Source organism: Callithrix jacchus, chromosome 1 (assembly GCF_049354715.1).
Source record: "Callithrix jacchus isolate 240 chromosome 1, calJac240_pri, whole genome shotgun sequence".
Lineage (NCBI taxonomy): Eukaryota > Metazoa > Chordata > Mammalia > Primates > Cebidae > Callithrix > Callithrix jacchus.
Window position 1 is genome coordinate 188,573,036 of NC_133502.1, and position 10,988 is coordinate 188,584,023.

A 10,988-nucleotide genomic window follows, 5' to 3' on the forward strand; every position below is an offset into this window, starting at 1 on the left:
ACGTACAGGTACATATTTATATTTCTCTGGGAATATGGCCCACAGCCTTCCTCAGGTTCTAAAAGAAATCTAGGTCCAGGTGCAGTGGCTCACACTTATAATCCTAGCACTTTGGGGGGCCAAGGCAGGAGGACTGCAAGTGTCCAGGAGTTTGAGACCAGCCTGGGCAACATGGTGACACCCGATCTCTACAAAAAATGAGAAATAAAAACTAAGAACTGAGAGCAAAAGACATATACATGCATATCACAGAAGAATACACAGGAATGGCCAATTACCATTTGAAAAGGTGCTCAACCTCATTGATAATCATGGAAATACAGGCTGCTCTGCCCAGGAATAGCCATGCTTTTGTTTCTGTTTCTTTTTTTTGAGACGGAATTTTGTTCTTGTTACCCAGGCTGGAGTGCAGTGGCGCGATCTCGGCTCACCACAACCTCCGCTTCCTGGGTTCAGGCAATTCTCCTGCCTCAGCCTCCTGAGTAGCTGGGATTACAGGCATGCACCACCATGCCCAGCTAATTTTTTGTATTTTTAGTAGAGATGGGGTTTCACCATGTTGACCAGAATGGTCTCAATCTGTTGACCTCGGCCTCCCAAAGTGTACTGTTACCTTGTGAATTTTGTTAGCTCTAACAGTTATTTGTGGATTCCTTAAGTATTTTCCATATACATGAGCAGGACGTGGTCTCGATCCACCCGCCTCAGCCCTCAAAGTGCTGGGATTACAGGAGTGAGCCACTGTGCCCGGCCCTGTTTCTGTTTCTTTACTCCTCTAATAAACTTGCTTTCACACACACAAAAGACAACAAAAATATACCATGGTAGCACTAGGTTGGCAAAAAAAAAAAGTGATAAAATCAGAATCAGAGAGGATATAAATCAACTTACTCTATACACAAATGGGGACTCTCTCTTATGTGTGTGTGTGTGTGTGTGTGTGTGTGTGGGTACCAGGAAATACACAAAAATATTCATAGTGTCATATTTTTTAGAGCAAAAAGCTTAAGATAACCCAAGTCTCTTAGTGGAAGACGGAATCATAGTCACATAGTTAAATATTACATAGCTATGAAAATTAATTCACATCCTGCAACAAAAGGGATCTATCTTAAAAACATAATGTGCAGGAACGAGGCCAAGATGTGTGCTCGCATCACGCTACTGGAGGTCTAGTCAGGACAGCTAGGCAGGAAAAAATATATAGGACATCCAGATTGGAAAGGAAACAAAATGATCTGTTTGCACATGTCCTGCTCTTGTATATGGAAAATACTTAAGGAATCCATAAATAACTGTTAGAGCTAATGAAATTCACAAGGTTACAGTACATAAGATCACTATATAAAAGTCTGTTGTAGGCTGGGCACAGTGGCTCACACCTGTAATCCCAGTACTTTGGGAGGCCAAGGTGGGTGGAGAGCCTGAGCTCAGGAGTTCAAGACCAGCCAGGGCAACAGGGTGAAACCTTGTCTCTACCAAAAATACAAAAAATGAGCCAGGCATGGTGGCGCACACCTGTGGTCCAGCTACTCAAGATGCTGAGGTGGGAGGATCGCTTGAGCCTAGGAGGCAGAGATTGCAATGAGCCAAGATCCAGCCACTGCACTCCAGCTTCAGTGACAGAGTAAGACCCTGTCTCAAGAAAAGAAAAGAAATTAAAGATCTGAATTCATGGGTTGGAAGACTATTGTTAAGATGACAATACTCCCCAAATTGATCTACAGATTCAACATGATCCTTGTCAAAATCCTGGCTGACTTCATGCACGAGCTGACATGTGAGTCCTAAAATTCACAGAGAAATGCAGGGGACCCATAGTAGCCAAACAGCCTTAAAAAAGAACAAAGTTGGAGGATTCGACTTCTCATTTTTAAAACTACAAGCTTACATTAATCAAGATTGCACAATACAGGCATAAGGACAGACATATAGATCAGTGAAATAGAATTCAGAGTCCAGAAATGAACCCTTAAATTTATCATCCATCAGTTGGTTTTCAACAAGAGTGCTGAGACCATTCAATGGGGGAAAAATCAGTCTTTTCAACAAATGGTGCTAGAACAACTGGATATTTGCATTCAAAAGAAGGAAGTTGGACCCCAACCTTGTATACAAAAAATTCAACTCCAAGTGATCAAGGGCCGAAATATAACAGCCAAAACTATTAAACGCTTAGAAAAAGACAGATAAATGAATCCTTGTGATCTTGAATTAGGCAATGGCTTCTTAAATGTAACACAGAAATTATAAGCCACCAAAGAAAAAAATACATAAATTGAACTTCACCAAAAGTGAAAACTTGTACTTCAAAGGACATTGTGAAGAAAGTGAAAAAATAACTCACCGAATGGGGGGGACTTTACAAATTGTATATCTGATAAGACTCCAGTATCCAGAATATATTAAGAACTCTTACAATACAACAACAAGACAAATAACCTAATTTTAAAATGAACAGGCCGGCCACCGTGGTTCACACCTGTAATCCCAGCACTTTGGGAGGCTGAGGCAGGTGGATCACCTGAGGTCAGGAGTTTGAGATCAGCCTGGCCAACATGATGAAACCCCCATATCTACTAAAAATACGAAAAAAAATTATCCCAGGTGTAGTGGCGCACGCCTGTAAACCCAGCTACCAACCAGGGAGGCTGAGGCAGGAGAATTGCTTGAACCCAGGAGGAGGAAGTTGCTGTGAGGCAAGCTCACATCATTGCACTCCAACCTGGGTGACAAAAGCAAAACTCCGTCTCAAAAAAAAACAAAAAAATGAACAAAGAAGGCCGGGTACAGAGGTTCATGCCTGTAATCCCAGCACTTCCGGAGGCCAAGGTAAGAGGATCACTTGATGCCAGGAGTTCAAGACCAGCCTGGGCAACAAAGCAAGACCCTGTCTTTACGTGAACAACAAAGAATGGACAAAGGGGCCAGGCATGGTAGCTCACATCTCTAATCCCAGCACTCTGGGAGGCCAAGGCCAGCAGATCACTTGAGGTCAGGAGTTCAAAACCAGCCTGGCCAACATGGTGAAACCCCATCTCTACTAAAAATACAAAAATTAGCCAGGCATAGTGGCAGGCACCTGTAATCCCAGCTACTGGGGAGGCTGGGGAAGGAGAATCCTTTGAACCCTGGAGGCAGAGGTTGTATGGAGCTGAGATCATGCCACTGCATTCCAGCCTGGGTGATAAAGCAAGACTCCATCTCAATAAAAAAGGATAAAGAATATGAATAAACATATCTCCTGAAAAGATATGCAACTGTCCAAAAGCACATGAATGATCGACATGATTAGTCATTAGGGAAATGCAAATGAAAACCGTAAGACACCACTTCACAACCACTAGGAGAACTATAATTAAAAAGTCAGAGAAAGCCAGGCGTGGTGGCTCACGCCTGTAATCCAAGCACTTTGGAGGCCAAGGCGGGCGGATCACCTGAGGTCGGGAGTTCAAGACCAGCCTGACCAACATGGTGAAAACTTGTCTTTTTAAAAAAAAAAAAAAAAAAAGCCAAAGAAACACAGACAGAAAATATAAGTATGTACTTACTAGGAAGAATAATAGCCATCTTCAACTGAGGGGAAAAAAATTCCCTCTATCCAAACCTCAAGATCCAGAACTCACAGCTGAGATCAACAGCTAAGATATCCCAACCAGAATGGGGAAAGGCCCTCCCCAGCCATTTCCCAAATAAAACAGAACTCCAACCAAATTCAGGAGTTCTGTCCAAGAGAGACTTACCAGGTGGGAGAAGAAGTGACTCATGAAAGTAGAAGGGTGTCAGAGGGCCCCAATGTATGATTCTCCCCAAGGGGAGTCAGCTCTGGGTCCCACTTCTGACACCATGTATGTTAAAATCAAACATGTAGAGACAAACCTCTAAACTTAATGTGTGTGTAGTTTTTCTTTTGTTTTTTTGTTTTTTGTTTCTGTTTGTTATTTGTTTGTTTTTGGAGACAGGGCTTCACCCTGTTGCCCAGGCTGGAGTGCAGGGGCACAGTCATGGCTCACTGCAGCCTCAACCTCCAGGTTCCAGCAATCCTCTCACCTCAGTCTCCCAAGTAGCTGAGACTACAGGCACACACCACCACACCTGGCTAATTTTTGTATTTTTTGTACAGACAAGGTTTCACTATGTTGCTCAGGCTGGTCTCGAATTCCTGGGCAAAGTAATCTCCCCACCTTGACCTCCCAAAGTGTTGGGATTACAGGCATAAACTACCTGTAAATGCCTGGCTAAAATGTAATGTTTTATTTGGGAAGAAAGAACTGCAATTTACGACATATGTACAGTTTATCCAAAGAACAAAGAGAAGGTTCAAGGTTTTATTTAATACAGAGAAATGGGCCAGACACAGTTGCTCATACCTATAATCCCAGTGCTCTGGGCTAAGGCAGGAGGATCGCTTGAGGCCAGGAGTTTGAGACCAGCCTAAGCATGACAGTGAGACCCCATCTCCACAAAAAAAAAATTTTAAAATTAGCTAAGCATAGTGGCACATGTTTGTAGTCCTAGCTACTCAGGAGGCTGAGGTGTGAGGACTGCTTGAGCTCAGGAATTCAAGGCTGCAGTGAGCTATGATTGCCCCAGTGGCCACCACACTCTAGCCTGGGCAACAAAGTCAGATCCTTCTTCAAAAAGAAAAAAAAGAAGAAATGTTACTTACTGTTCTTTAAGAAGTTCACTGGCACTTCTAAGGGTTTGGGGAATTAGCAAGCTCAGACTGGTGAGCAAAGTTAGTCCTAGAGTTGCAGTCCGTTATCTCAGAAGCTATCGTTAAAACTGGTTTTAGGTTACAACAAGCAGTTTCAGCAGTTGAACTTACAGAGAATTACATTTGGAGAACAATGCACCCCAAGTGCTTTTTCTTCTTCGCTTCTCAACTCTGTTTTAGTTTGGTTTGACAAGAATGACCCAATTCTTTTTTTTTTTGAGACGGAGCCTCACTCTGTCACCCAGGCTGTAGAGCAGTGGCATGATCTCGGCTCTCTGCAACTTCTGCCTCAGCCTCCTGGTATTACAGGCATGCGCCACCACGCCTAGCTAATTTTTGTATTTTTAGAAGAGACAGAGTTTCACCATGTTGGTCAGGCTGGTCTTGAACTCCTGACATCGTGATCCGCCCACCTCGGACTCCCAAAGTGCTGGGATTACAGGCATGAGCCACCACGCCCAGCGGAATGACCCAATTTTTAGGATCAACTTTCACAAAGTCATTGTCTTGGGTTTAGGCTCCACGTATGAAAAAAACATTTTCTTTTTCTATTTGCTTTCTTTTGTGTGTGTGACGAAGTTTCTCTCTTGTTGCCCAGGCTGGAGTGCAGTGGCACCATCTTGGCTCACCGCAACCTCCATCTCCCGGGTTCAAGCAATTCTCCCACTTCAGCCTCCAGAGTAGCTGAGATTACAGGCATGCACCACCACATCCAGCCAATTTTTTTGTATTTTTGGTAGAGGTGGAGTTTCTCCATGTTGGTCAGGCTGGTCTCAAACTCCCGACCTCAGGTGATCCACCCTCCTTGGCCTCACAAAGGGCTGGGATTACAGGCATGAGCCACCTCGCCTGGCAGAAAAACCCATTTTCTATGAGTAGCTTTAGCACAGCTCTCAGCAGAAAAAGCTTTCAGAGACCAAAGGGTCAACCTGGGTTTGTGATTTTCAGAATGGCCTTTTTTTTTTTTTTTTTTTTTTTTTTTTGAGACGGTGTTTTGCTGTTTTGCCCAGGCTGGAGTGAATTGGCGCAATCTCAGCTCACTACAACCTCTGCCCCCACCCCAGGTTCAAGCGATTCTCCTGCCTCAGCCTCCCAAGTAGTTGGGATTATAGGCGACTGCCACCACACTCCACTAAATTTTGTATTTTTAGTAGATATGGGGGTTTCACCATGTTGACCAGACTGGTCTCCTGACCTCAGGTGATCCACCTGCCTCGGCTTCCCAAAGTGCTGGGATTACAGGCATGAGCCACTGTGCCTTGCTATGGAAGGACATTTTCAACTTTTCCCTCTTTCTCTCTCTTCTGTTCCATAGGGAGGGGGATGGCGGTAATGGGAGCAAAGAAGTAATCTTAATGTTGATTAAATGCACATTAAGTGCCTCTTTAGAAGGTAACATTTCAGCTGAGAAGAATGAGTCAGAGTTAACAAAGTGAGCACGGGGAGAAAGGGCTTTCTGGCAGAAGACAAAGCACAATGCGTTCTAGGAGCTGAAGACAACTAGAGAGGCAGGGACTCGGTGTGAGGGGAAGAGGGCGATGAAGAGGCCGGAAAGGTGGGCAAGGCGCGAAGCCTTGGAGCTCACAGGAAGGGTTGAGCTACAACGGTTTCAAGTGGAGATCTGATACAACTGGGTTTACATTTGGGGAGAAGCATGTAAAACGGGCCTGCCCTGTCAGAACCTCACATTCTCGTGGTCAAAGAGACTGGGTAAGGAATGCTCACACGATCTACCCAATATCTCAGACAGCTAAGAGTCAGGCTTGTCTTCCCCAGCAGGACCGGGTACCTAGGAGAATGTGCGCTGGGCGGGAGCCACTGCAGCTGTCTTATCACAACAGGATAGTCTGTTGGAGAGAGAAGCTGAAAGAAAATTATGACAGTGAAGGAGATCTGGCCTAAGCGACTCCATCTTGCCTTTAACCTCCACTGCCTGTATTAGTCCATTTTCACTGCTGATAAAGACTGGGCAATTTACAAAAGAAGGAGGTTTGATGGACTTACAGTCCCATATGGCTGAGGAGCCCTCACAATCATGGCAGAAGACAAGAAGGAGCAAGTCACGTCTTATATGCATGGCAGCAGGCAAAGAGAGAGAGCTTGTGCAGGGAAACTCCCATTTTTATTTATTTATGTTTTTGAGACAGAGTCTCACTCTGTTGCCCAGGCTGGAGTGCAGTGGCGAGATCTCAGCTCATTGCAACCTCCGCCCCCTGGGTTCAAGCAATTCTCCTGCCTCAGCTGTCAGGCCTCCATGTGCAAGCCCAGACCCAAAAGTCTGAAGTCCTGCCTGCCTTGGCTGATCACCCGCTGCCCCCTCACCTGCGTTCACCATTATCCTTGATTGCCCAGTGGAGCTTCCCCTGGACTTTAATCTTCTAACCCTACCCTCCCATCTTAACTGTTATTATAATAATGTGAATATTCCTCACCCCACCCTGCCATCTTAACTACTCTCTTGCCTTACCCCACCGCCACTGTAACTAAACCTACGGTAATGCATACTCCTTGCCCCAGCCCCACCACTGTAACAGATCTTACTCCGCAACGCCCCTGCCACCTCCCCAAAAGATCTGCCCCAACCTATAAAACCAACTCCTAGCCCACTGCCCTTCACTAACACCCTTTTCGGCCTTAGCCCACCTGCACCCAGGTGAATAAGTAGCCATGTTGCTCACATAAAGCCTGTTTGGGGAGTCTCTTCTTTCAAAGCACACGTTTTTTTAACACCAGCCTCCCAAGTATTACAGGTACCCACTACCATGTTCAGCTTATTTTTGTATTTTTAGTAGAGACGATAAGGTTTCACCATGTTGGCCAGGCTGGTCTCAAACTCCTAACCTCAGGCGATCCACCCACCTTGCCCTCTCAGATCTGCTGGGATTACAGGCATAAGCCATTTTGTCTGCCTAAAAATAAAAATTACAATGAGGGAGGAGACCCTTAATCACCCCTAAGCATCTAAGACCATCCCCATCCTTGACTTCCACACTGCATTTCAATAGAAGTAAAGGCTGGCAGACCAGGCGTCACCCTAATCGCCCTCCTATAGATGGCAGGCATGGTGTGGAGGAATCTTTCCGGAAGGCACTGTTTTTACTTAAGATCAAACCCCCACCTAAGTCACTGTACCCCAGGCCCACTCCATGGCCCAAGACCCTTTCACATGTGATTTCTAGAGTTGTAAGCCTTTAAAAGGGCAGGGGCTTTCTCTGTGAGCTCCAGCTTGGCTGTTAGCAGCTACGTCGCCTTGCTCCTGACCGAACAAATCACCGCTTCCTTCCCAGTTCGGTGTTCAAGAGGTTTGTTTTCCAGCTGTTTCTGCTCCATTAAGACTGACAAAACAGACTCCTGTGGCAATAAGATACCGAATTTCAACCTGACTCTGGTATCACATCGCATGCTCTCTGAGGGCTGCCAACCAAGAAACTTCATCTACGTGATAACAACCTCAGCTTCCACAACCCTTCATCATAAGCCTTCTTTCTACTGATGACAGGTGTTAGACAGAGCTTAACTCTGTCAGCCAATGGCCAATCAAGAAATCTCTGAATCCACCTATGACTTGAAGCCCCTCCCCAAGATATCGCACCCTTTTAGACTGAAGCAACATACACCTTCCAGGTATTGCCTTATGTCTTTGCTTGTAACACCTGTCTCCCTAAAACGTATAAAACCAAACTATAACCCGACTACCTCAGGTACACTTTCTCAGGGCCTCTTTTTATTTATTTATTTAGTATTATTATTATTTTTTTTTGAGACGGAGTTTCACTCTTGTTACCCAGGCTGCAGTGCAATGGCGCAATCTCAGCTCACCGCAACCTCCGCCTCCTGGGTTCAGGCAATTCTCCTGCCTCAGCCTCCTGAGTAGCTGGGATTACAGGCACGTGCCACCGTGCCCAGCTAATTTTTTGTAATTTTTAGTAGAGACGGGGTTTCACCATGTTGACCAGGATGGTCTCGATCTGTTGACCTCGTGATCCACCCGCCTTGGCCTCCCAAAGTGCTGGGATTACAGGCTTGAGCCACCGCGCCCGGCCTATTATTTTTTTAACTATAAAATTAAACTTCCTTTAATTCTCAGGCCTTGTCTTTCTTTTATTTTTTTTCCCCCCTTTCTTCTTCTTTCTTCTCCTTCCTGTTGCCTTCTTTTTTCTCCTCAGTGTGAAGGCTGGGTGAGATCAGGGTGCCAGCATGCTTGGCTTCTGGTGAGGGCTATCTTCCTGGCTTGTAGACAGGAAGCTATATTCTTGTTTGAGAGAGAAAAGGAGGAAAGAGGATGGGGGAGAGGGAGGGAGAGAGAGAGCTAATTTTTTTTTTTTAAAGACAGGGTTTCACCCTGTTCCTCAGACTGGTCTTGAACTCCGACCTCAGGTGATCCGCCCACCTTGGCCTCCAAAGTGTTTGGATTACAGGCGTGAGCCACCACACCTGCCCTCAGGGCCTCTTGAGACTGTACTCTGGGCCATGGTCACTAGTCTTGGCCCAGAATAAACCTCTTAAAATATTTTACAGAATTAGCTCTTTCATCAAGTGTCAAAGACAACTGGTTTCACTTTGTATGGTTGCTCATGAAATAATTGTAAGTATGACATATACTATCTATATAGTCATGACTATAATGCATGAGAAATAATATAGCCAGGCCAGGTACAGTGACTCAGGCCTGTAATCCCAGCACTTTGGAAGGCCGAGGCAGATGGATTGCCTGAGGTCAGGAGACCAGCCTGGCCAACATGGTGAAAACCTGTTTCTACTAAAAATACAAAAATTAGCCAGGTGTGATGGTGCATACCTGTAGTCGCAGCTACTTGGGAGGCTGAGGCAGGAGAATCGCTTGAGCCCGGAAAGTAGAGGCTAAAGTGAGGCGAGATCACACCACTGTGCTCACACCTGGTCAACAGGGCAAGACTCCATCCCAATAAATAAATAGACAAATAAAACAGCATCACAACGCTGGGTATGGGGCACACTGACTCACACCTATAATTCCAGCACTTTCGGAGGCTGAGACAGGAGGATCACTTAAGGAGTTTGAGACCAGTCTGGGCAACAAAGCAAGACCCCAAGTCTACAAAAAGAAATTTTTAATTAGCTGGGTGTAGTGGTACACATCTAGTGCACCTCCCAGCTTCTCGAGAGGCTGAGGCAGGAGGATCACTTGAACCTAGGCATTCAAGGCTGCAGTGAGCTATGATTGCACCACTGCACTCTAGCCTGGGTTATAGAGGAAAACTCTGATTCAATATATATATTTATATTTTTAGTAGAGACGAGGATTCACCATGTTGGTCAGGCTGGTCTCAAACTCCTGATCTTGTGACCCACCTGCCTCGACCTCCCAAAAAGCTGGGATTACAGACATCAGCCATGGAGCCTGGCCAAATGACCCAATTCTAGGATCAACTTTCACTATACATCTCACCATGATCCAGGGATTTTTGCAATGATCCAGTCTATGAAGAAGATATTTCTTACCTAATTGCAATATAATATTGTTATTTACTGAATATTCACAGTGAGATCCTGCTGCCCCTGCCCACCTACGACCTGAGTTGTGCCTGTACTTTGTCCTGCAAGATACATGTAACCTTAGAAAAATTACAGGTCAGGTGTAAATGAAGTGTGTGGAAAATGGAGACAGTGGTTCTGCTCTACATTCTGTGGAGAAGGCTGAACACTTTTGCTGGAGTGCTTTTGTCCACTTCTATGTGGTATAAGTCTAGTTTACATATTAATATTTAGTATTTTATTCCTACTGTGCAATAAACCTTTTCAGGAGCCCTAAACTAAAAACATTCCAGAAACCCGTATTTAATTATAAATTAAGTTCTGAATTTCAATTTCTCTAAGTTGATTATGAACATGAAACTTCCATAAAATGTCAACCTTAAAAGAAATAAATAAATAAAAATAAAAAATGTCAACCTTTACCTTCCATCATGGAGGTCAAAGATAAATCATCAACCTCAAACAAGATGACACAATTCCGATTCAGAAGCATCACATCTATCAAAACTTAGTAATTATTTTAAGGCTACACCTGAAATCAAAATGTGGGTCTGCAGCAGTGGATTTACATATCACCCTGTGAATCATGACTCTTCACTTAGATCAAATTACTTTTTCTTCAGAAAAGTACTTCAGTGTGACAGTATTAATAACACGTTTTTCTGGCTGGGTGAGGTGGCTCATACCTGTAATCCCAGCACTTTGGGAGACTGAGGTGGGCAGATCACTTGAACCCAGGAGTTCGAGCCTGGACAAC